This window comes from Triturus cristatus, chromosome 3_2 (assembly GCF_964204655.1).
Source record: "Triturus cristatus chromosome 3_2, aTriCri1.1, whole genome shotgun sequence".
Taxonomy (NCBI): Eukaryota; Metazoa; Chordata; class Amphibia; order Caudata; family Salamandridae; genus Triturus; species Triturus cristatus.
The window spans coordinates 544,136,690-544,164,441 of NC_140584.1; positions in this window are offsets into that span (position 1 = coordinate 544,136,690).

Genomic DNA, 27,752 nt, shown 5'->3' on the forward strand with positions numbered 1-27,752 from the left:
AGGTTTCTAACTCTAGGGGACCTCTCTATCTTAGGCGCCGGTCCTTCCAGGTGTGATACCTTCATTCCAACAACCTTAAGCTGTTACAAATCCCTTGCATTGTTAAATCCAGAAGAGGTGGTAGTTCCTTTGCCTACCTGACAGCTAGACTGTGGAATGTCTTACTCCGGGCCTTGAGAAGTTGTCCATCTGAAATGGTTTTCAGGTAAAAGCTTAAAATGCTACTTTTTGACTCTGCAATTACCTTCTCCTAAGCCGGTTTCTGCCTTTGGACTAAGTGGAAATTATTTTTGCTAGAGCCGGGATACCTTTTTAGGTGGCTGTGCACTTTACAAGTGCATTGTATTGCATTGTATTGTAGTAACACTGCTCTCTGATAAGCCTAACTGTTCACCCACACTACCACAAAAAACGATTTGGTATTATCTACTTTTACCTCTACCTGCCTTTTGGGGACTGCTCGCACTCTCTACATAGTGTACTTAATTTTAGTACACTGTACAGAGAAGCAGTTTCCTGCATATCGTATTTTCTTAATCTGGGTAGTTCGATTTAACTCATATTCTTCTGAGGTCACTATGGTAGGTAACCTGAGATTTGTTAGAGTAAAACTGGTCACTTACAATGCTACGAAAACGCTGCAAACCTTTATTTAAACAAGTTAATATCATTATTAGCTGTGGATCTGGCACATATTCAGCTGCACAGCTTACATGCCTTCCAATTGCATATCATTATTTTTCCAGAACTAAAAAACACATGGTTACAAAACAACTTTTAACTAAATATGTTTAATCTGACCTCCTCAGCCTCTCTTAATTGTTTTGTTTGAATGTGAAAGGTCCTGTAAGTACATATTGATGTATATAGGCTGTTTATCCCGAAATAACTGTGAATATTTTTAAGTTGTCTAACTTAACTATAAAATGTCTCAAGCATGTCTGTCAATCCTGTGCAGAGGCCAGAAACCAGGACGGGTTAATATGCTCTCTTAAAACAGGCAATAACCAAACAAATAAAGGTGCCAAAGTTCTCTAATGTTTGTAGGAACATGTGTCCTTGGACCTTAAGACTGGGAAGCAGAACATGGCTTGTGGTTTTGTCTATTTCAGAATTGCTGTGGGTATTTGAATCCTGAACTGATAATATCCTGTCCAGTAGAACAACTTGAAATGAATATAAGACGGTATTTCGCATGCCATTACTTCACATGCTATTACTACGCAGTTATTACATAGCAATAACCGTTACTACGCAAGTTTTTACTTCGCATGCCATTACAATGAAAGTGTTAATGTATGCGAAGTAAATACGTACCTACTAATAAAAGTGGTATGCGGAATAACGTGTCATACTACCTTACACCTCAAAAACACTAAAACACTACCAATACACTAAAACACTACACTACCCTACACTATTGAAACACCACTACACTACCCTAAACCCTAAATCACTACCCCCTGCATGAACATACACATTCCCCTACTCCTGTCCCTACACTCATTCACTACCCATCACAACCCCCCGACACTACACTAAACCCTAAAACACTACCCTACACTACACTAGCCCCACAACACTACCCTAAACCCTAAAACACTCCCCCCAGCACGACCCTGCCCCTTCCCCCAGTCAGTTCCCTACTCCCAAACACTTCCCTGCATAACCCCCGACACTACCCTAAACCCTAAAACACTCCCCCAGCACGACCCTGCCCCTACCCCCAGTCCATTCCCTACTCCCAAACACTACCATTCACGACCCCATACAACACACTACACCCAAATACACTATTTTACACTGCACCTACACAGCTTCACTTACCTCTCTCTCCTCGTGGATCACCTTCCACTGCTCCAGCTTCCTGCGTCTTCAGAGTCGTACTACTTTTTTTAGAAACGGAAGCGCCTAAATAAAAACAACGCTGTGGATATCCTCCGAAGTAACGGTTATGCGCAGTAAAACCATGCGAAGTAATGGTTTCTGCGCAATAACGATGCGAAGTAAAGGCAATCCGAAGTAGTGGCCGCGTGGAAAAGGTCACCCACCCTACAGACATGTTCCATTATACTCTGCCCTTTCAGACTCTAAAGTCATCTTGCGGTGAAGCGCAAAGTTGCCCACTCATTATATGTCACAAATATGTCACAAGATACTTAACAGTGCATAAAATGAACATGCTCTTGATGCAGCGTGGAAACCTGGGTAACGGGAATCAAGACGAAACCCCGTACCTAATATCCTCCCTTCGTCATAGACCAAATATCACATTAACACATTCATTCCTACAATCATTGTTGGGGCCCATAACACCAACATTCACACTTTGCTTCTCACTGGTCTGCACTTACAGGAGAGATGAGTGTTCCAAGCGCTGACATGAAAGGAATACCTTATAACCTATAGAGAGAAAATTATTTACACTTCTATACACTAATACCTTTATCACTACACATCATAAACCTAAACATTAAGATACTCCTCCCACGTGATCAATGGATCAATTAGTTGATTTGATTTTGATGATTTAGTCCAGCTAAAGCATACTCAAACATACTCAAAGATCCTGATCTACTCCCTTTCAATAAACGACCAAACACATTTTCTTGTTAATCAATATTTTGTTTATCTAAATAATGCAAGAATTTTAGTTCCATCTAGTAGATTTATTATTCATTACGCAAATCACAGAACACCATATTTACCTATTCTGGCTATCGGTCCTCCTCTAAGTCATCAAATTTAGTCGTCAGCACGCTACAGTCCCAAAGATCAGGTCAAGGATCAGAGACGTACAAATATCGATCAGTGCCCATAGATTTTCGGAAGTCCGTAGTTCATCAAGAACTTGGGCAGCAATTAAGTCTGTCAAAGATTCAGGAATACAGCCGTCACGTAGCGTCACCGTCGTCTCCATCAGCAGAAGGGAAAGTACGAGAAAGTGAGCGCCCTCTCTATTCTAACATCATTTATATAATGGAAATAAGGTATGAAAGTTAAAATTTTGAGAATTTGGGCTCATCCCATTGGTTGGTTGGGATCGTCCTGTGAGGTTTCACACAGATCAGGATGTTAGGTCATCCTACATGTTCCATCCGTTTTTTTAAAAGTCTTTTGTCGAAACACTTGGCAGGCATCCCGTCGTGACCTTGCTTGGGTACATCGAGTCTGGGGTCATGTCGACTCCACTGGTGCATGGGATTGGCGCAGGCGCACTATGTCAGAAACCTCGTGGAATGGTGGCCATCTAGTCGAGTATGTCAGGCGGCCATCTTGACTTTAGGCCCAAAGGACAACTTAAGCGAAACAAACACAAAAAGTATTTAAAACATAGAAATAACGAATAAAATGTTAAACCCTCACTAATTCTCCTATGTGCTTGTAATTATCTAGCATATGGCGACATTTAAAGCGTCCATATTCACCCTTTGATGTCATCTGGTGCAACATACGATAACGTCACAAAAGCAACATATATCATGCAATATTCTATTTTTCTAGTATTAGTATGCATACATATGTTAATTACAAATTATTTTAGCCATGCAAATGCAAATCCCACGTATGTTTCGTACATTAGTAATGTTGGTTAAATTTCACACAAATACATTAATAGTATTATAATTAATAGATTATACTAATTAGTATGAACATGTAGAATGGGGGGGTATACAACATTTTGTTCTACCCGCTCCATCAATCCCCCCTTTGGTGATTATATCACCACATCATTAAAATTTTGTATTACTTTTTACGGAATCGAAGTGAGTGCTTGCTTTTATTTGTAACTCAGTTTTCCCAGTCTCTTCTCTTTTTGCTGTCTTATACATATTTTCCTTGACTTCTTCTAACTCTATTTCTTCAAATTCCCTCTCTTGTTTCTTATCTTTTCTCCTTAAATTTTTTCTTTTCAACTTTTTCTGAATTGTATTCTTTTTATGACAAATACACCCTAATCTTAATATTAATACCATGAAAATCACACATGTTAATGGAAATAAGATTTTGCCTAAAAAGGTACTACCTAGGTTTACTAAGAAATTCTTAATAGCAGATATTTTCTTTCCAATCTTTTCCCAAACACCTTCAACCTCCAGTGGTGCAATTTTGTTATGCAGTTCAGTTATATTGTTATTATAAATTTTCAAATCTTTACTTTCGTCTGGAATGTAAGTACAACAATGTTGAACCTTCAGCATTCCACAGACTCCACCCTCCTTTGCCAATAATATATCAAGAGCAAGTAGATTTTGCATTACCATGGCACGCATGGCAACCATTTAATTGTTTACCAATAAAAATCCTCCAGCGGTGCTTGTTGACAAGCGATCCTCTACTGTTGAAAGTCTTCTAATTTTGTTTGCATTCAGAGATATTCCCACTGCTGGTATCAATGCTCCAAAGATATCACCCACAAATTCTGACCAAGACTCTCCCTTCCTACGTGCTAAATAACTACCTAAGTTATGTACACCATCTTCTCCTCTTTCCATATGAAAAATCTTCGGGAAAACCAGGCCTACATAACATGTGCCATACCAATGGTCTGGCAAACGATAAGACGCCTTGTTCCCTCAAATAAAGTATAACCCAGGGAAAACTGGATCATTTCCACATTTAAATACCCATCCACCCATGATTCGGTATGTATCATGGCACTCACTATTACCTACAAAGTAATTATTATATGCAGTTTGATTCCTTCTAATACACAATTTCCCTTTCTGAGGCCAATCTAAAGCCATAGTTGGACTAGCTTCTCCTTTCAAGTGTTTTTCCATTTCTACATCCCAGACTGTCTTCTCCACTTTTCCTTCAGATGCCTTCCTTTGCATTTTCAATCTCCTTTCTTCAACCATATCCAAAAATGTATTTTCTTCTTTCTTTAAACTGCAAGTCAAATTGTTTTTAAATATATATTCCAATGTTAGTTCTTTAGTCTCTAAGAAAAATTCACCTAATACCTTTGCAGGTTTTACCTTGTTTAGCTTGTTAATTGATGGTACTTGTGAAAATATGTTATCTACATCTGAAAAATAATACTCTAATGTCCCTGTTTGGTAAAATAAACTAGCTATTACACTACATGTTATTCCATAAGTTACTGGAAGGTGGTGATAAGTCACTCCCTCCGATACAGATGCAAGTAACTGCATACAAACGTAGCAGTCCCTTACGTCCATTGTCTTTACATATTCATACAACAATTTCGAAAATACATTATTAGAAAAATCAGTTATAGCCCTGTCTTTATGCAAATAATTTATATCTAGTTGGAACTACCTTTTGAATCTTTTCTTTATTAGTTTTGTTTTCACTATGTCTTTCTATTGTATCTATAGTAACCTTAAATGAGATCAATAGAGCAAGTATACTCCACAGAAGCATTAGTAATCCTGTACAACAACAACACATTTTACACCATCTTTTCAAAAATATACATCTACCTTTTCTACTATCTGTGTTTGCCATTTTTGTTAAAATGGACAGTGTCTTTTGACTTAGCCTCTTCTACTTCACAACTAGTTTGTCTAACCCAAGGCTCTAAGCACCTACTTGGTTCTACCAGTTTTTGTCTTTTTCCCTTATTTTATTGTCTTTCCATTAGCAGCTTCCTTGTCTCATTCAGTTTGGCATCTCATCATCTTTCACCTTTCCTTTGTGATCTGAATACAGAATGTCCTGAACATCCGCTTCTTGACCAATATCGGACAAGATAATTCTCAGGATTTCCGAATCTTCGTCCTCCTCAACCACTTCCGGTACAATCACCTCTGGATTTCCTTGGCTATCCGACTCTTCTTTTACTTCAGGCAGGGCCACATACGTCCATTCTGGCGACTTATACTTCTGGTTAGGTTTCCTCGTACTTTTGCTTTCTTTAATTACAACTATTTCTTCATCCTTTGATTTCTCTTGACTTGTTACTTGATTCACTTGTTCAGCTCTTGGTGAATTTACTTGTGTCAGTCGATATCTCAGTCTTATTATTTTATTCGGCCAAACGTCGTCTTTTGCTGCCCTTTTCAGTTTTCTTCCTTTATCATTCTTTTCAGTTCTCCAAGCTCTCTTTCTTAGAACTCGACCTTCAGGTACTCCGTCTTCGCTTTCCTCTGACTCTGTTTCAACTTGCTTTTTACTTTCAACAGCTTCTTTTTCCACCACTTCTTTCGTTTTCCCTACTTCTGTCCCTCCTCGAATCTCTGGCACGCAATCTTCCTGCTGACTATTTGTCCCTACTTCTACCTGGATGTTGGAGTTCCCTACACCTCCTCGGGGGTCTTCCGCAGAAATCTTTCCCTCTCTCTCTGTATCTGGCACCTGTCCATCTAAATTGGTTATTTCAGGTGGAATTTCTCTCAATCTTTCATCTGGAACTTCTCTCTCAGTGATTTCTATAATTGTCTTTTCGCTGTCTTCCTCTTTTCTCGTATATTGAGTTCCTTGTTCAGTCTCTGAGTCTGAGCTGGTATCAGAAATCTGTAGCCTTCTTCTCAGGGAAATGCTTCTGGGGCCGAAAGTTAGATTTGACTCTGTTTCCCCCCTTTCAGGGTTTTCTTTTGTTTTTGTCTCTTCGTCATCTGATTCAGTACTAGATTCTGATTCGTCAAAACATTACTTTTCTGTGCTATCCACTGGATTTAAAATTCTCAAAGTGTGACTCGCATGAATCCAGTTTTTCAGTCCAGCACACTTCACAGCTGTTGTTGTGGCCAAAATAACTTGTCGTGGTTTTCCCCACCTTGGAACCAAACAGTTTCTTCTTCTGTGTACTTTTATTCTTACCCAGTCCCCTGGGCTCAGATCATGGGCTTGCTTCTTTTCAAGGGTGGTGGCATCCGCTCCAACCTGATGAAACACAGAATGAACTGCGTCAGCCAGGCTTTTACAGTAATCCAACACCATGTCATCAGTTATAGGCATCAGCTTGTTGACTGGTATGAACACATGACGCATCGCTCTACCCATGATGATTTCATGGGGGCTCAACCCTGTAGTTCTGTCTGGAATTGATCTAATAGTCATGACCACAAGAGGCAAGACATCAGGCCATTTCATACCTGTGGCTAAACACATTTTCCTTATCCTGTTTTTAATAGTACCATTCATCTGTTCCACCACACCAGAAGCCTCTGGGCGATAGGCACAATGTCGTTTTTGTTGTACATTCAATGCTTCACAAATCAATTTTATGGTCTCATTATGGAAATGTCTTCCTCGGTCTGATTCAATTGTTACTGGGAACCCGAATCTAGGGATAAATTCCCTCAAAAGTAATTTTACCACTGTTATTCCATCATTTCTCCTTGTTGGGAATGCTTCCACCCATCTAGAAAACAAACAGACCATAACTAGAACATACCTCAACCTGTTACAGGGAGGCATCTCAATGAAATCCACTTGCATTCTGGTAAAAGACCCTCCTTCTCGACCTATTGTTCCTAGGCTCACTACTGTCTTTCTTCCAGGGTTGTATTGCTGACATATAAGGCATCTTTGACAAAGACTCTCTGCTACAAGTCTAAATTTTGCATTGTACCAGGTCTGTTTGAACGACCTGATCATAGCATCTCTCCCTATGTGTCCCTGACCATGATACATCCGTGCCATGGCAGACATCATGCTATCAGGCATAACTGGTCTTCCATCCTGATAGACCCACACATGATCCTTTTCCGTAGGTGCACATCCTGCTTTTACCCACTGCTTCATTTCCTCATTTCCTGCTTCTTCCTGCAATTGCCTCACTTCCTCCCAGGTACCTACAGTGTTAGTAAACATCAAGGTGCAAGAAATCACTTCTTTCTCCTTTGCCCTGTTTATCGAATTCTGATTACGTGCACAGTATTGAGCCATATCGTTGGCGTACTTATTAGCAATGGCGATGTGATCACCAGTCTGACTGTGGGCAGCGCACCTCACAACAGCCAATTGCCTAGGCAGCTGTATTGCCTCAAGCAATTTCCCAACCACCTCAGCATTCTTAATGGGAGTTCCACTTGATGTCAAAAACCCTCTCTGCAGCCATATCAAAGTCGTGCACCACACCGAATCCGTACTGGCTGTCAGTTATCACAGTCACTCTCACACTCTTCCCAATCTTAAATGCTCTAGTTAAAGCGACAAGTTCAGCTACTTGGGCCAATTTTACTCCTTTCAGGTAGGATGCTTCCATTACTGCTGCAACTGTGCATACTGCATATCCTGCACTCAACATTCCATCATCTGTTCTCAAGCAAGACCCATCTACAAACATCACAAAGTCACTTTCTGGTAATGGTACATCCTTTATGTCAGGACGTGGTTTAGTACAGAAATCGAGTACATTCAGACAATCATGATCTGCTTCATCTCTGACCTCCACATTCTCAGCATCAGGCAGCAACGTTGAAGGATTCACATTCAAGCATCTCACAAGACTTACATTTGTTGCACCTAATATGACTTTCTCATACTTAGTCAGCTGACTATGTGTCATGTACTGAGTGCGACTCCTTGTTAAAGGATTGCCACGTCATGAGGTACAAACACTTTCACAGGATATCCCATCACAATTCCTTCACTCTGTTCCAAACTCCGACAGGTAGCAGCTACTGCTTTCAAGCACCCAGGTAAGGCTACAGCTACTGGGTCTAGCATTGATGAGAAGTATGCAATTGGTCTCCTCAGTTTTCCATGCTTCTGTATTAAAACAGAGAGTGCACATCCATTTCTCTCACTACAATACAACTCAAATTCTTTTTCATAATCAGGCACACCTAATGCAGGTGCTTCACACAACCCATCTCTCAATCGCTTAAAAGCTGCCAATTCTTCTTTGTTCAAATCAATGGGATCTCTCACATCTCTCCTTGTCAAACGTACCAAAGGCTTTGCAATCAGAGAGAAATTGCTAATCCACTGGCGACAATATCCAACCATTCCAAGAAACATTCTCACTTCTCTTTGAGTCATGGGAGCTCTCATTCCTTTTATAATCCTAATTCTGTCTATTGTTATCTTTCTCAGTCCTTTTTCAATATTATGGCCCAAATATTGTACTTCTTTCTTGTAAAATTGTAACTTTGATGGTGACACTTTAAGTCCTCCATCAGCCAGATGATTCAGCAAGGTTATAGTGTCTATTTCACAAGCTTCACGGGTTTTCGACGCCACAAGAAGGTCGTCGATATATTGGACTAACACTGAATTTTCGGGCATTTCTAAACTCTCTAAGGATTTCTTCAATATCTGATTAAATATTGAGGGGCTTTCTGTATACCCCTGTGGAATTCGGCACCAAGCCAAAATACGTTCGCCAAAACGAAACGCAAAAATCTGCTGACTGTCATGGTGCAATGGGATGGAAAAGAAAGCATGGCATAGATCAATCACTGTATACCATTCTGCATCATGGGGAATCTGATACAAAATCACAGATGGATTTGGTACCATGGGGCAGCAAGATACATCAATTTTGTTTATCTTTCTCAAATCTTGCACTATCCTGAACTTTCCATTAGGCTTTTTCAGTCCCATAATCGGTGAATTACATGGACTACTCATTATTTCTCTCAGAATGCCTTGTTTTATCATCTTTTCAATCACAGGAGTAGCTCCTTCAATTATTTCAGGTGACAATTTATATTGAGGGACATTTGGATAGCTTACTCCTTCCTTCACTGTTATTTTTACTGGATCTACATTTCTCATTAGTCCCACATCTTCTCCTGTGAAAACCCAAACTTCTGCTTTTACGGACTGTTTTAATTCTTTAGGTAATTCATTAGGGTTAAATACAGCAAAAGCTTCAGTAACCTCATTTTCCCTGTTTGCCATAGTCATTTTATACAACACATCTTCATCAGGAGTTTCAAATGCTATCCCATCAGGGGTACAGAATATAGTGCAATTCATTTTACACAGCAAATCCCTACCTAACAAATTCACAGGACTTGTATCGCACACGACAAAGCGGTGCATTTCTGAGAATTTCCCTATGCTATTCAATTCAATTCAGCTTTATTCGGAACAAATTAATGTCCATAAAAGCAAACACAGTCACATTCATGAATACAAAACATGAACAACTTATAGCAGACATGATCACACTTCATAAACAATATTAATAGTTAAAAACATTAATTACACCTTAAAATTGCATATCTATATCTAAAAATACATACTTTTCCTCAGATTGATGCATTTGTTTAAAAAGGTAGCAGTGTAAAAACAAATATCAGCAGATTGTAGGTTAAAAATCAATTTCATAGCCTGCTCAACCGTGCGTGTACCATATTTAACAAACATTGGCTTTAGCAGAATAATACGAAAGTTAGAGTACAGCTTGCAAAATAATATAAAGTGCATTGTGCTCTGTTTGGAAAAACCGTCACATCTACAAGGACCAATAGGGTATTTTCTCATTACAGGATGTGCCACCAGATGATGCACTGTTCCAAATCTCAATCTGGTCAGCACAAATTTATGTGTTGGTCTGGTGACAAGAGTTAAATAGACGGGAAATCCATCCATGGACAAATATCTGTTGTAGAACATAACAGTGGACAAGGTACCTGCAATTACAGTTCTTTTTCTCTCAGCAAAGGCCAGAAAGACCCTTTTCAACTCAATCTTGGGGATCAATAAAACAGCGTTTGGATCAGTTACGATATCCAGGCTAAAAATATCCGAAAAACACATAATAATGTATTTAATCCAGGGTATTGCTATAGCTTTATCTAATCGCATACAATCCTGGATAATAGACCTAGTGAAGGATTTTTCTTCATTCAGCCAAATTGATCTCCACAACATCAAAGGTCTAAGTGACAAAAGATCGGATAGATAGTTAACATTTAATTCTTGGTGACATAATGCATTAGAGGCCGAAGTGGGTAAACACAAAACTTTTTTTAGGAAAGAATTCTGTTCCAGTTGCAACTCATGCACGCCACTGTAACCCCAAATTCCTGCCCCATATAATGCAATCGAAACACATCTAGCCTGATAAATTTTTACCATATCTCTGGTCCTACGATCCCCAATTTTCTGAGCAAATCTAAAAATTCCGTGTGCATTTCTAGCCATTTTATTGCGTATATTATTAAATTCATGTGTCCACTTTTTATCCTCAGCAAAGGTTATACCTAAATAACAGAATTTGTCTACCTGCTGTACTTTTAACTTGTCTATAAAAAACCCTTTCGCTGCATGTTTAAATTTCTTTGGACCACAGATCATTGTATAAGTTTTGCTTTTATTGATGACTAGTTTTTTAACTTTGATAAAGGAGGCAAAACTATCCATTAATCGTTGTAACCCTATCGGTGTTCTTGACAACAATACAGCATCGTCGGCGTATAATAACACCGGAACGGGGGTACCGTTAATCATTGGAGCATCTGCGGGTACTTCTTTTAAAATTGCATCAACATTATTTATAAATAAAATAAATAAAAGGGGAGCTAAAACACAACCCTGCCTTATACCACGTTTAACGCTAAAGTTCCTGGTGCATTCGCCCTTCCTCCCAAAACGTACACATGTTTTTAGTCTCTCGTACATCCTGGCAAGAAAATAAATTATGCCCTTTGGCGCCCCTATTTCCAACAGGGTCAGCCTCAAAATAGAGTGGTCGACCATGTCGAAGGCGCTACTTAAATCAGCAAAGCACATATAAATGTGGCCAGATTTGGCTTCGCTGTATTTCCCGATCAATAATTCTAAATTAATGCATTGATCGAGTGTACCCCTACCTTTCCTAAAACCATATTGGCTATCTGTCAGAATATGATCCTGTTCTACCCATTCTTCCAGTCTAACCAGCATAATCCTACTCATAACTTTTACTGAAGCATCCAATAATGAAACTGGTCGGTAATTTTTTGCATCGGACCTAGATCCTTACTTATATATAGGTACAATTATAGACTCCTCCCAAGTTAGCGGGGGGTCTGTACAGACCGCGGCATTAAAAACAACAGCCAACAACGGACCCCATACTTCTGGCGCATCCTTATATACATCACTTGGAACCCCATCCGGGCCTTGGGCCTTTCCTCCCTTACTTGCCCTTATCCCTCTTTCCACTTCTTCCACAGTGATATCGAGTGGTATAATAGGCCAGCTATCTGACCCGACATTACTATTTTTATCTGAGTCAAAAATACTTGAAAAATGGGTAATCCATCCTTCACAGGAGACATTTGCTGTCAACTCAGGCATATTTGTCTCCTTAAGGAACGGGGAATTAACTGTTGCCCAAAATAATCCAGAATTCGAAATTTCTGCCGCCTGGTTAAGAGATTCCCACGCTTGTAGCTGCAGAACCTTCTTCCTTGCTTTAATAGCATTTTTATATTCTAGCCTCAGAGTAGTTACTAGTTTTTTATCCCTAGGTCTTATTGCTAGGGCCTGCTTGAGATCGGTCAGGGCAGCAGAACAGATTCTATCAAACCAAACAAAGCCAGATTTTTTGCTGCCCCTGCTACCGCTTGTGAACTTGTCGTTAATGGCATTGTTGATACATTTAAAACTAGATAAGACCCGCTCATGATCTAATCTATTTTCTAAAATAAAGACAATGTCTGCTAGATTCTTCATGATAATAGACTTGGTTAATTCAGATGCTTTAGCACCTATCCACCTCAGCCTTGCCCCATTAGCCCGGTGCGCTTCAATATTTTCAACCGTAACCCCTATCTCTCTATCATTCTCTTCCCACAAAGTCATGGGCACAATAATACAATTGTGGTCACTGGTGTCCATTATTTCAATTTCAAGTGGGCCAAAACAATCGGCAATACTGGAGGATACCAACACATGATCGATTACAGAATTGGCCCGCCAATTCCTAAATGTGGGGATAGGTGAACCATTAACATCCCTGCAACAGTCCAAAATTTCCAGGTCAAGGCACCCCATTAATGTATTCACTTTTTCCCCATACATATCATGCCCAAAATGTGGGGCCTCCCATCCAGCATTATTTGTAACCCCACATGCTTTTGTGGATAGTAATTCACATAATGAGACATTAAAATCCCCACACCAGATAATATCAAATACTTCATTAGAATTCAAGCTTAGGTTCTCAATAGCAGTGGCCAATTCGGTTACAATTCTGCCCCTGGTACTATCAAAAATGTTGTTATAATAATTGATCAGAAGGATGTTACGACTTTTGCCTTCTCGGAACCAAATCATCTGTATTAGGTCACCTACCGGCACATATTTTATCACCGTCATCTGGCGGTGGACTGATACAAGGGTGAGTAAACCCCCCTTAGCTCTTCCCGGTCCCTCTCCATATGCTGGCAGGTTATATGAAACAAACCCCTCATAATCAATATTATCTTTGCACCAGGTTTCCTGAAAACATAGGATATCATACCTATTAATAAAGGAATTCCAACCCGGGTCCCTACTTTTAGATTTCAGACCAGCTACGTTCCAGCACACCAACCTGGAACATATACCTGCTCTGATGGTAATCCCACTGGTGGTACCTCGGGTATCTCCCTCCGTAGTGCCAGCCTCAATAGTTTGGCCCAAATCACCTGTATTCATACAACCATCTGGTATGATCTCAACCTCATCCTGTTCAGACACCAGTCCAGGGACCAAAGTTGTTATTACAGATATTACGGATATACATTCATCTCTATAGTCCTCCAAATCGGGACCCTCTTCCCTTCCTGTACATATCTCCGTCTCCTTTGTGCGTCAATCGTTAGAGTCCAGAGTACTAAGTGCAAGAAATCTATTCTGTGTAGGGATATCAAAGTAAGGTTTGCAAGTAAGTGGATAAGTAGAATTTCTAGTATTATCCCTCCATTTATCATTGAGGTGACTATAAAAGTATCCTAGTGCTCGGGCACATACATTGCCATCTAAGATTGGGAGAGATGCCGCTCTTAGGAGGACGGTAGTAACATGCTGTGGGTATTTAAAGTTAATAATTACACAGTCCCCCTTTATTCTTTTCCTGTCACTCCCAATCCAGTTGGCTCTCCTGGTTGTCAAAATGTCATCAGAAAAATTCAATGGGAAACCACATTGTCTATTTAGCCACGACAAACATTTGTTTTTTAGGGAATCATGAGTTTCTTGAGGACCCTTATTATCTAGCGGTGGCACATTTGTAAGTACCACCACATAAGGAGCACACTCAGGTGGGAGATTAACAGCGCCCTTTATGTTATTTCCCTCCCATCTGTTTGTGTTATCTATAGCAGGCAAATTAATGCCAGGTGGATGGGTGCTCATTTGAGGTATTGCCAGGGTAGCACTATCATTCCCTTTGTTCCCTGTGGCTTTCTTAGCAGGGTCTCCCTGTACTTGAATCTTATTTTGGGTGTTAATAGTGTTGGTTACTACAGTTGTAACCGAAGTAGCAGCAGACACTTCTCCTAATTTGCCTAAGGCCTTATTTAGCAAACCACCCAATCTGACAACTTCTTCCGTTAACTCCTCTATTTTTAAAACCAGTGGATCTATAATGTCCTTAATCTTGGTACCAATAATCTCCTCAATGTTACTAACAATATTATCCTCAGCTCCCACCTTATTAATTTTACTCAAAGCATTATTCCCCATGTCTTTGTCTGGTGAGACTGCTGATTTCTGCCCGTTACATAGTGTCCCCTTTTTATTCGGAAATTTCCTACATGTTCTAACTGTTCGTATTTTTGGGGGAGGTAGACATTGTTCCACCGTGTCAGGGCAGTCATCTATTACTAACTCATTGGGGATAGTTAGTGCGTGCTCATGGTGTCCCAACTCAGTTAACTCTACCACCTCCGGGGTAATAGTATCAGAGTGATTGTTTGCATCCTCCATGCCGGAGGTTGATAAACCTCCTGCAGGGCTCTCTAGATGCGGAGTACTGTTTTTCCCCAGCGACTGTCGTCTTTCAGAATTTATTTTGCTAACCTTCTGAACCAAGTAGTTATCCATTGTACGTGGCCCCGAAGAGGGTTTAGATCTAGACATATTGTAAGTCGTCACACCCTCGTCGAAAGCCTGCTGAATTGATATAACGTTATGACCGTTAATAATCACATAAATAGCAAATTATCCCAAACTATTAATAGCAAATAACTCGATATCACCCCCGCTGCTTCTTGAAATCTTATATACAGGACCAGCGTCTCTGGCCCAGTCCAGTCTCCTCAGGCCTCTGAGGGCCACAGAGGGCCCGCCCTTTGCCCGGGCGCCGCCCGCGCGCGTCCCGCGACGCGGAGGGAGCCTCACAGTTATAAGCGCCTCAGGGCGCGCAGGGAAGCGGAAAATACCGCTAAGGACTCTGGGGGCTGTAGTCCCCTGCACGGCATCCAGCGCGGTCTCAGCGCGGTCTCAGCGTCCTCCGGCCCCCGGCAATGCAGAGTGCGCAGCGGAGCGTCCTTCCACCAGGTAGGCTGTTAACAATGTCCCCCGCTCCACCGAGGGAGCCTCACAGTTATAAGCGCCTCAGGGCGCGCAGGGAAGCGGAAGCGGGAAATACCGCTAAGGACTCTGGGGGCTGTAGTCCCCTGCACGGCATCCAGCGCGGTCTCAGCGCGGTCTCAGCGTCCTCCGGCCCCCGGCAATGCAGAGTGCGCAGCGGAGCGTCCTTCCACCAGGTAGGCTGTTAACAATGTCCAATGGGATGGAAAAGAAAGCATGGCATAGATCAATCACTGTATACCATTTTGCATCATGGGGAATCTGATACAAAATCACAGATGGATTTGGTACCATGGGGCAGCAAGATACATCAATTTTGTTTATCTTTCTCAAATCTTGCACTATCCTGAACTTTCCATTAGGCTTTTTCAGTCCCATAATCGGGGAATTACATGGACTACTCATTATTTCTCTCAGAATGCCTTGTTTTATCATCTTTTCAATCACAGGAGTAGCTCCTTCAATTATTTCAGGTGACAATTTATATTGAGGGACATTTGGATAGCTTACTCCTTCCTTCACTGTTATTTTTACTGGATCTACATTTCTCATTAGTCCCACATCTTCTCCTGTGAAAACCCAAACTTCTGCTTTTACGGACTGTTTTAATTCTTTAGGTAATTCATTAGGGTTAAATACAGCAAAAGCTTCAGTAACCTCATTTTCCCTGTTTGCCATAGTCATTTTATACAACACATCTTCATCAGGAGTTTCAAATGCTATCCCATCAGGGGTACAGAATATAGTGCAATTCATTTTACACAGCAAATCCCTACCTAACAAATTCACAGGACTTGTATCGCACACGACAAAGCGGTGCATTTCTGAGAATTTCCCTATGCTAACTTTCACTGGTTCTGTAAAATAAGTTTTAATCTGTTTATTGGATACACCAACTACTTGCATCGTTTTATCCGAGAGAGGAAGATTCTTAACATCAGCTGACTTAACAGTTGATCGAGTAGCACCAGTATCGACTAGGAAAGTAATATTGACATTATTTATCTTCCCATCCACAAATGGGCCTGTCTGGTCTACTTCTAGAGTTGCGCCAAGTACGCACTCTTCTTCCTCCCTTCGGCACCGTCAATAACCCTCTTCCGAATCGCTCTCATCGCGTTGTAGCCAATACTGCAAAACAGCGCTAGCGCGCGGCAGCTTAGTTACCTGTTCTTCTTTGTAGAATCCTGTCTCATTACTGTATTCCTGTGAGTTTTTGCTTTGTGGAAAAGGCGGTTTTGGCACCTGATTCTGTTGGGTAACAACCTGCTACTGTCGCTGCGGTTGACAACTCACCTCATTCTGCACATGTGGATTCAATGATGCATTTTCATTGTTGGTACTTGGGGGAAATTTACACTCGGATTTCCAATGCCCTACTCTACCGCAATTATGACATGGGTATTTCTTTTAAGCTTCTTCTATATTAAAATTTCCCTTACCTTTCCTAGGAATGAATTTTTGTCTAGGGCCTGTATTATTCGCTTGTTCTGCTAACTGAGCTTCCGGCCTCTCTGCCACTTTTACTTGTTCCCACATAGCTTTCTCTTTCAATTTACACTGTTTTGCTTCAATCTCATCACTGAAATATTTTGCATGTCTCAATACTTCATCTATTTTCTTATTTTGCCAATCCACAGTATGTTGTTTGATCATCTCACTAATCTCTGGATGTAGACTGTTGGAGCCGGCCTCGTGGCGTGGTCCTGTTCCCCCTCGCTAAGCCGCACGAGGTCCCATGCACCTCGGGGCTCCTCCATTTTGGATTGTACGTGACTCTACGTAACCACTTACGTGACCCCGCTCCACCCGGCCTCGGTCCCAGCGAGGCCCGACATCAGGGCGCCAACCCCTGGCCCGGGGGATACCACGTGAACACCTCCCCACTCCCGGCGGAGGGCAGTATCGATGGGACCCCCAACCATCCTTCCACACCTAGGTGCGATCGGCCCACAGCTCTCTTGGGCCTGGCGCCTCTCCTGCTGGGCATCTGGCCGCTCCCGACCCGGCCTCTCCGCCCCCCCGGGCGCAAGGGTCCGGACATCAAAGGGCTCCAGACCTATATCTGGGGTGACCCGGCAACAAGACGATAGTTGTATCCCGGTGTCCAGAGCCCTGCTGATCGGATCGCGGCTGACCCTACGGAGAAAGACTCATCCTGAAACTACACTCTGAGCCCTGCTGACGACGTTGCGGCTCCATCGTGCTTAAAAGACCTTCACGAACCTTTGGGGCCCTGCTGACGCTGTCGCGGCCCGACCTTGTTGAACTTACCATCAGAGCCCAGCTGACCTCGTCGCGGCTCGACCGAAGCGGACCTACCACCGGAGCCCTGCTGACTGTGTCGCGGCTCGACCCAAGCGGAACTACCACCCGAGCCCTGCAGACAACGTCGCGGCTCCCCACGTCCGAGCTGCTTTGAGACCAGCACGCAAGGTCTGGCGCATAGCCTTCCCGTACCAGGCTGGTACTAAGACTGTCCCGCTACCCTACCCCCACAAAGACATTGAGACTCTTCTGGATCACTCGATCCCCCTGTAAATATATTGAATATGCTACCATTGCTAAAGTACCAAGATAAGCAACTGATACGGAGTCCTGTGTAGTGGTGTTACTGGGCCTAGTACGATCACAGGAGAAGGACCTCTCCTAGGAGGCTTCTCGGCGGCGCTCGGCTATAACTTTGCGGTAGGAAGGGGCCCGGAGTAGTCCCCCCGACTCCCCGGTAGTCCTCCCTCCAACATTTGGTGGCCAGCGACGGGATCCGAGCCAGACGCAATCGTACAGGCAAGTAACGCACCCACTACCTAACCAGACGGAAAGAAGGGAACCATGAACGGCCAAGAAGCAACCGTGGCCGCAACCTTCCAGCCGGAAAGGCTGGAAGAATACACCCACAAAGAACTGAAACAATTCTGCAAGGACAAAGGGATCCCAACCACAGGATTGGGCACCAAGGAAGAAATGCAGAAAGCCCTGAAAGCCTGGGCAGAATCCGAGACCACTCCACCCCGAGCCGAAGGGACCTCGGCCCGGGACGGAAACCCGCCACCGACCATGACCCCGACAGATGGGGGGCGAAGCATCCCGGAAGCCGGCCTATCCCACGAAGAAATGCAAGAACGGGAGAGGGTCCGGACACACGAAATGGACCTCGCACGACTCCGGCTGGACGGTGAACTCCTGCTGGCGGAGAAGAAACTAGCCTTGGAGCAACTACGGCTGCAGGAGGAAATCGAAGAAAAGAAACGGCATCGAGAACTAGAAGAGAAACGGCTAACCCTCGAGCACGAGAGGGGCCTCAAGGAACTCGAACTAAAATCCATAACGGGGGAGACCAGCACCCCCGGGGCACGGGACGCTCTGCCACTGACCGAACCAAAGGTTCATATCCCCAAGGATGTCGTCAAGGAATACTACAAAAACGACGACATCCAGCAGTGGTTCCGAGCCTACGAGGTAGCCATGACCTCCCATCGGGTACCCCGGAAGGATTGGGGTGCCGGCCTATGGGGGAGGTTCCTCAGCGAGGGCCAGGATACCCTGCTGCAACTCCCCGACGCGGTGATGACATCATACGACCACATGAAAGAAGCCCTACTCACATGCTACGGACTATCAGCCGAGATGTACCGGCAGCGCTTCCGGGACTGTAAGAAGCTCCCCGGTACCACATGGGTCGAATGCGTGGACTTCTTCAGCCGGGCCTTTGAAGGGTGGATAAAAGGGAGCAAGGTCACCTCGTACAACGAACTGTTCGACCTCATTGTCTGGGAGCACCTCGCCAACAACTGCTTTGTGGAACTAAGGCAACACCTCCTGGACAGTAAGCTGACCGAGCCCCGGAAGCTCGCCGCCGAAGCCGACCGATGGGTCAACACCCGGGTCCCCCGGAACCCCGTGGGGGACTACCAACGGAGTACCACGGGACCTTCTCGCCAGCGGGGCGGAGGAGGGGGGTCCCACCGCAGTCGAGAATTCCCGGCCGGGCCGCCCAGAAGCCCGCCACGAGGCCAAGCCGCCAACCACACGTCCCCGACCATGGTCCGAAGAGGGACCCCCATCGCCAGGCCTGGACCCCGACCAACCGTGACCTGCTTCGGCTGCCAACAGACGGGCCACTATGCGAGCGACCCGGCCTGCCCCGTGAACCGACGGAACGGGACCGCTGGGCCCCCTCCCCGACAAATAGCCGCCGCAGCCCTGGGGGAAGGAGAGGAAGAGGAAGAGGAGGAAAACTGTGAGGACGGGCCCCCCGAGTGGGAACCAGCTGCTATGTCCCTCGTATGCCTGGGCCCCCGAGAAATGGTGCCCCGAGCTGCCATCCCAAGCAACACCCAGAAGTACCAGCAGTGGGTCACCATCAATGGACAACGGGCCGAAGCCCTCCGGGACACTGGGGCCAGTGTGACCGCTGTCCGCTGCCACCTGGTGACCCCAGAACAAATCCTGCCGCATTTCCTATGCCCTGTCCGGACCGCGGACAACACCGAAAGCATGTGCCGGATGGCCAGGATCCCCTTCGAGTGGGGAGGAGTGTCAGGCACTTTAAAAGTAACTGTCCGCGACGACGCCCTGGTGGACTGCCTCCTGGGGAACAACCTAGAGAGCTCCCCCTGGGCCCAGGTGGAGCGCCGAGAGCATCTGGGGATGCTAGGGCTGCCCGAGTGGGCCTGCGCCACCACCCGGTCCATGACCGCCCAACCAGCCGCTGCCGCGGCCCCCGACAAGCCTACGGGTTAAGAACTGCCACCCTCATCCGGCACGGAGGAACCTGACGATGAAGTCGGACCCTCCGAACTTTCCCCCGACGAGGCCGCCCCCCTCAGCGAGATCCCCGAGCTGGCCCAGTGGCGTCACGACGGGGGCCCCACCCGCGAACAATTCCAGCAAGAGCAGAAGGCCTGCCCGTCCCTCGAGAGGGCCCGACAGCAAGTGGCCGCCCAGGCCTCGGGGGACCCCACGGGAACCCACTGGATCTATTGGGACAATGACTTATTGTATAGCGAGCAGAAAGTCGCCGAACTGGGAGCCGGCCGAGTGTTGGTGGATCCCCTCCGATTCCGAGACTTCCTCCTGAACCTGGCGCATGACGTGCCCCTCGCCGGACACCTCGGGTGAGACAAAATATACAGCCGCCTAGTGACCCATTTCTATTGGCCCCGAATGCGGAGAGACGTGGACCACCACTGCCGGTCCTGCCCGACCTGCCAAGCTAGCGGAAAGACTGGGGGTCGAGTCAAGGCACCCTTCCAACCGTTTCCAGCCGTCCGCACCCCGTTCGAACGAGTAGGGATCGACATTGTGGGGCCCCTCGACCCCCGAACCGCCCTGGGACACCGCTTCATCCTGGTACTGGTCGACCACGCCACCCGATACACCGAGGCCATCCCACTCCGCACTGTTACAGCTCCAGTGGTGGGCCGGGCCCTGATGGGCATCTTCTCCAGGGTGGGGTTCCCCCGAGAAGTGGTGAGCGACAGGGGTACGAACTTTATTTCGAAGTACATGAGATCCCTCTGGCAACAATGTGGGGTCACCTATAAATTCACCACCCCTTACCACCCCCAGGGGAACGGACTGGTCGAGCGGTTCAACAGAACCTTGAAGGGGATGATCAAGGGCCTGGAGGAGCCCCTGAGGAGGAGATGGGACGTCCTGCTGCCCTGCCTCCTGTTCGCCTATCGAGACGTACCACAGAAATCCCTGGGCTTCAGCCCCTTCGAACTATTGTATGGGCACCCCGTCCGAGGGCCCCTCAGCCTGGTCAAGGAGGGCTGGGAGGCGAACGTCCGAGATGCCCCCCCCGACGTCTACCAGTACCTCCTGACCCTGCGGAACCAGACTCGGAAGTTCCGGGCCCTGGCAGAAGCCAACCTCGACGCCAGCCAAGAAGACATGAAACGCTGGTATGACGAAAATGCCTCGACCATCGAGTTCGAGCCGGGCCAGCAAGTCTGGGTCATGTCGCCCGTGGACCCTTGCGCCCTGCAGGACAAGTGGACCGGGCCCTTCAAGGTAGTCGAGAGGAAGAGCCCCGTCACCTACCTGGTCGACATGGAGTCCCCGAGGAACCCCCTCCGGGTCCTACACGCCAACCGGCTCAAGCCCCACTTTGCCCGAACTGAACTAAGCCTGCTGCTGGCTACCGACGATGGGGGGAAAGCGACTCCGAGCCTCCTGGGGTCCTCGGGCCAAGACGGCTCCTTGGAGGGCGTCCACCTCTCCGCCACCCTGACACCAGAACAGCGCCATGACTGCCGGAAGCTGCTGCAACCCTTCACTGCCCTCTTCTCTCTCACGCCCGGGGTGACCCCCTGGTGCATCCACGACGTGGACACCGGGGACAGCCCCCCTGTGCGACACCGCGCCTACAGAGTACCCGACCGAGTCCGAGCCTGCATACAGACCGAGGTCTCCAAGATGCTCGCCCTCGGAGTCATCGAGCCATCCGACAGCCCGCGGGCCAGCCCTGTGGTCTTGGTGCCGAAGGCCGCCGCCCCCGGCAACCCCCCGGAACTCAGATTTTGTGTAGACTACCGGGGCCTGAACGCAGTCACCAAGACCGATGCCCACCCCCTGCCACGGGCAGACGAGCTGATCGATCGCTTAGGGGCCGCCCACTACCTAAGCACCTTTGATCTCACCGCTGGGTACTGGCAGATCAAGCTCACCCCCGGCGCCTAGGAACGATCCGCTTTTTCCACCCCCGATGGGCACTACCACTTTCGGGTGATGCCCTTCGGTATGAAGAACGCCCCAGCGACCTTCCAGAGGCTGGTGAACAAGGTCCTGGCTGGGCTAGAAGCTTTCAGCACGGCCTACCTCGACGACATTGCCGTCTTCAGCAACCACTGGGCCGCGCACTTAGGACACCTCGGAGAAGTCCTGGCCGCTCTCCAAAGGGCCGGGCTCACGATTAAGGCCAGCAAGTGCCAGATCGGTCAAGGATCTGTGACCTATCTGGGCCCCCATGTGGGGAGTGGCCGGGTGGCGCCCCTCCAGTTAAAGGTCGATGCCATCCAGGCGTGGGAGCCCCCCGCGACCCAAACCGCTGTCCGGGCCTTCTTGGGCCTCACCGGCTACTACCGGCAATTTATTAAGGATTATGGCAGTATCGTGGGGCCCCTCACAGAGCTCACTTCCAAGAAACAGCCCAAAGCGGTGCACTGGACGCCCCGCTGTCCGACCGCTTTTGAAGCCCTCAAGGCGGCCATGTGTGCTGCCCCTGTGCTACAGGCCCCTGACTACAGTAAGGAATTTGTGGTTCAGACCGATGCCTCGGAGTACGGGGTCGGGGCGGTCCTCTCCCAGATGGACACCGAGGGCCACGACCGACCTGTGGCCTTCATCAGCCGCCGACTGCTGCCACGAGAACAGAGGTGGAGCACCATCGAGCGGGAAGCCTTTGCCGTGGTATGGGCTCTCAAAAAGCTCTGGCCCTACCTTTTCGGCACCCACTTCAGATTCCAAACTGACCACCGGCCCTTGCGGTGGCTAATGCAGATGCGGGGCGAGAACCCCAAGTTGTTGCGATGGTCCATCTCGCTGCAGGGGATGGACTTCACCGTGGAGCACCGGCCCGGCAATGACCACGCCAATGCCGACGGCCTGTCCAGATTCTTCCGCCTCGGCGAGGAGAACCCCCAAGGAGATGGGTGACTCTCCCTGCCTTCAGCTGGGGGGGACGCGTGTTGGAGCCGGCCTCGTGGCGTGGTCCTGTTCCCCCTCGCTAAGCCGCACGAGGTCCCATGCACCTCGGGGCTCCTCCATTTTGGATTGTACGTGACTCTACGTAACCACTTACGTGACCCCGCTCCACCCGGCCTCGGTCCCAGCGAGGCCCAATATCAGGGCGCCAACCCCTGGCCCGGGGGATACCACGTGAACACCTCCCCACTCCCGGCGGAGGGCAGTATCGATGGGACCCCCAACCGTCCTTCCACACCTAGGTGCGATCGGCCCACAGCTCTCTTGGGCCTGGCGCCTCTCCTGCTGGGCGTCTGGCCGCTCCGGACCCGGCCTCTACGCCCCCCCGGGCGCAAGGGTCCGGACATCAAAGGGCTCCAGACCTATATCTGGGGCGACCCGGCAACAAGACGACAGTTGTATCCCGGAGTCCAGAGCCCTGCTGATCAGATCGCGGCTGACCCTACGGAGAAAGACTCATCCTGAAACTACACTCTGAGCCCTGCTGACGACGTCGCGGCTCCATCGTGCTTAAAAGACCTTCACGAACCTTTGGGGCCCTGCTGACGCTGTCGCGGCCCGACCTTGTTGAAGTTACCATCAGAGCCCAGCAGACCTCGTCGTGGCTCGACCGAAGCGGACCTACCACCGGAGCCCTGCTGACTGTGTCGCGGCTCGACCCAAGCGGAACTACCACCCGAGCCCTGCAGACACCGTCGCCGCTCCCCACGTCCGAGCTGCTTTGAGACCAGCACGCAAGGTCTGGCGCAGAGCCTTCCCTTACCAGGCTGGTACTAAGACTGTCCCGCTACCCTACCCCCACAAAGACATTGAGACTCTTCTGGATCACTCGATCCCCCTGTAAATATATTGAATGTGCTACCATTGATAAAGTACCAAGATAAGCAACTGATACGGAGTCCTGTGTAGTGGTGTTACTGGGCCTAGTACGATCACAGGAGAAGGACCTCTCCTAGGAGGCTTCTCGGCGGTGCTCGGCTATAACTTTGCGGTAGGAAGGGGCCCCGGAGTAGTCCCCCCGACTCCCCGGTAGTCCTCCCTCCAACATAGACCATATACAAATCTGTATACAAAATGACTTAAATCCTTTTCACTCAAATTTTCATCACCACTGAACTGTTTAAAGGTCAAAATCAGCCTTTTCGTAATATGCATGTACCGATTCCTTGCTTTCCTGATGAGTTCTGTCAATTTTCACCCAATCTGTTTCTTTAGGAGGTACTTTATTTTTCAGAAAGGCAATAACCTGTTCATATTTCTTCATAACCTCTGGATCAGGGGCTCCTGTCTTTGGATCCCTAGGGTATTCCTGTGTTGGCCAATTTATCATAAGCTTACACTCTGTCCATAAATCTACTGGTAATATTATGTCAAATAGGCTATTCAGATCAATCCACAATACTTTAGATAATTTCACAAATCTGTCCACTTGCCTATACCACTCGACAGGCTTTTCGCGTAGTCGAGGGAAATCATTTGTAAATGACAAAATATCTTGTCTAGTCCATGGAATATGTACATATATCTTCCTCCTGGAATTTCTCTCATGGGACATTCTGTTACTACCTTTTCCTTTTCTCTCACCGGGAATGCTGCAAATGTTTTATCTTAGGCATCATCTCGTTTTCGGTACCACCTGCTTCTCCATTTATCTACATCTCCCCATTTTCTCAACAAAATAATTATCTCCTTAATCTGACTTATCCATCCTGTGGTGTTCAAATTTTCAATATCTTTTTCAGTAAAATCTATTCGATATGGTGTTTGTAATGCCTTCACCTGTTCAATATCTATACCCATTTCATTTGCTACTTCTTCTAGTCTTTCATGCAGATTTTTTGCTCTCCATGTTACACTTTTGCACAAAAATAGTAACTCCTCATCCTAATAAGTTTTTAATTTCTCTGTGGGGATAGTTCCTACTAATAACTCTTCCAGTACCATTCGTAGTTTGGCCACATCTATTGATTGAGATTCTTTGTCTTTTCTCTGCAAGCTCCTCAACCATTCACTCAATTCTTCTGAAGATGGACCTACTGGTTTCTCTACATTACTTCGTTCTGAGTCCCTTTGTGTCTCTAATACTGATTCCATTGTCATTGTATGTCTTTCTGCTACATTTGGACCTATAAATGGGTTACACAAAACATTTGGTTCGATCATACTCATTGTCTGTCTCCATGGATTTTCATTTAGGCTCTGTTTTGGCTTCTCAATTTGTTTATTGCTATTATAATGAACTGTTAAACAATGTTCGCTATCTTTTTGTTTATCAAAAATAGGCATCACAGGGCCTATAGTCACTGGAACAGTTACAGCTTCTAAATTTTTAGTCAATTCTCTTATCTTTTCAGTTAATTCTAAAGTTGTTTTTGCTAATTCTGCCGAGTTTTCACCACTCACTTTATCATCTGATTTTCTCTCTACCTCTCTGATGGCATTATTTTTTCCTAATTCTTGGGGAACTGGTTCAGTCTTAATGATTCACAAAGTTTCTCTCATTGGGGCACTTGGTGTCAACATTTCAGATTCTGGTTGATACGGAGGTGGATTTTTATAAAACATGTCATCAAGAACATCATCCTCCGATTCATTCACTCCATACCCTCTGAATTCTATATTATGTCTTTTTTCCGTACATTTACTATCTCCAACTTCTTCAGCAGTTCTTACAGGAAACAGACCTTCAGTCATACTTGCATTCCGCCACCTTCTCATTCTCTCATCATGAGTGTCATGCCCATATCTGCCAAACATGTACTTATACCTTCCGCCACTCCTCTGTCTCTCTCTGTCATGCAGTTCATCTTCCCATTCGGTCAATGCTTCAAACTGTGTTGGTCTAGGTCTTGGTAATAGATTCATCATTCTTTCTTTCAAATTTCTCTAAACTGCTAAATTAAACGAACCATGCTCTGGAAATGCCAAGACTCCGTTGTTCCTAGTGTATTTTACCCAATTGTCTAACCAAATACAAGTATGATATCCGTATTTTGCAACTATAAAGGATGCGGGGGTTTTCGGTGGAGGAAGTAACTGTCCTTCCCTAGTCACAATCGGTTTGTCCTTTTTAAAACACTTCTTAATTTTCCCAAACCAGGACTTTTTCTCCTTTTCTGGTGGATCGTAATACATCTTTTCTGTCTTCCGTGTATCGCTAGCCTCTCCATACGACTGTACTGTTGTTCTTGACCAATTGTAGCGCGACTCACACTAATGCACCAATCCGGAGCGTCTACGACACTTCTGCAATTCACCAATCCCAGCGCGACTCACACTAACGCACCAATCCGGAGCGTCTTCGTCACCCTGTAATTCTCCACTCCTAGCACGGCGCACACTAACGCACCAACCAGGAGCGTCTACGTCTCTAGCTGACTGGCCAATCCCAGCGCGGTCTTTCTGACGTCAGCAGCCGCAGCTCCTTTACAAAATTCTCTCTGTAAGCTTTTTACGTTTTTCCGATTTACAAATCTGTTAGTAACAACATAAAAATGCCACCATTGTCCGCTTCGCTAACCAAAGAACAGTCAATGACCCTTCTCACAAGAATTCCGTCTTTCTCGAGAGCAGCGCTTACCTATGCCCTACTACGGAATCGTTACTTCCGTTGATAAAGTAGCACATCCCTCTACTTCACCCTTCTATCAAGCATCAGCTAACTGTTTCTCCAGAATTAAGGCACCTAGTTGGAGACCCAATGCTCCTGAGAAATAAAACCAGAGTTTCACAATTAACCTGAATGCCTTTTCATTCACGCACATTCACATGGGAAAATGTAGTACATTCACACAGAATTCTGTCTTTCCCGAGAACAGCGAACAGTCTGTCCTACTACAGAATTATAACATACGTTAATAAAGTAGCACTTCCCTCTACTTTATCCTTCTAGCAAGCTTAGGGAACACCTGTTACCTTTCCAGTGATAAGCGTTATTAGAGTACCTTCTGGCCTCCTGGTATTTAAGACCAAAATTTCACAGATGACCTTTCGCAACCATACACTCCACTCATACAAGAAATATCTCTAATAGCAACACACGACGATGCTACCGAATCGAACCCAGACAATGTGTCGTGGAACTCCAATTGTTGCACGTTTTCCCTGTGTACCTACAGGGCAACAACAATTCCGTCTTTCCCGAGAGCAGTGCTTACCTCTGCTCTACTACGGAACCGTTACAAACTTCCGACTTCCTACATCCCAGAAGCCGTGCAAACAACATAGAACTCGACGCGACTCAACATAGAGTGTTAATACATAAACCAATATCAATCAATTATCAATAATCAATAAGCAATGTACAAGCAATAATCACCAAACCAAAACAATAATAACCATCATCTTGCTACCAGAAAAACTGATGCAGCGCGGAAACCTGGGTAACGGGAATCAAGACGAAACCCCGTACCTAATATCCTCCCTTCGTCACAGACCAAATATCACATTAACACATTCACTCCTACAGTCATTGGTGGGGCCCATAACACCAACCTTTAACAATTTGCTTCTCACTGGTCTGCACTTACAGGAGAGATGAGTTTTCCAAGCGCTGACATGAAAGGAATGCCTTATAACCTATAGAGAGAAAATTATTTACACTTCTATAC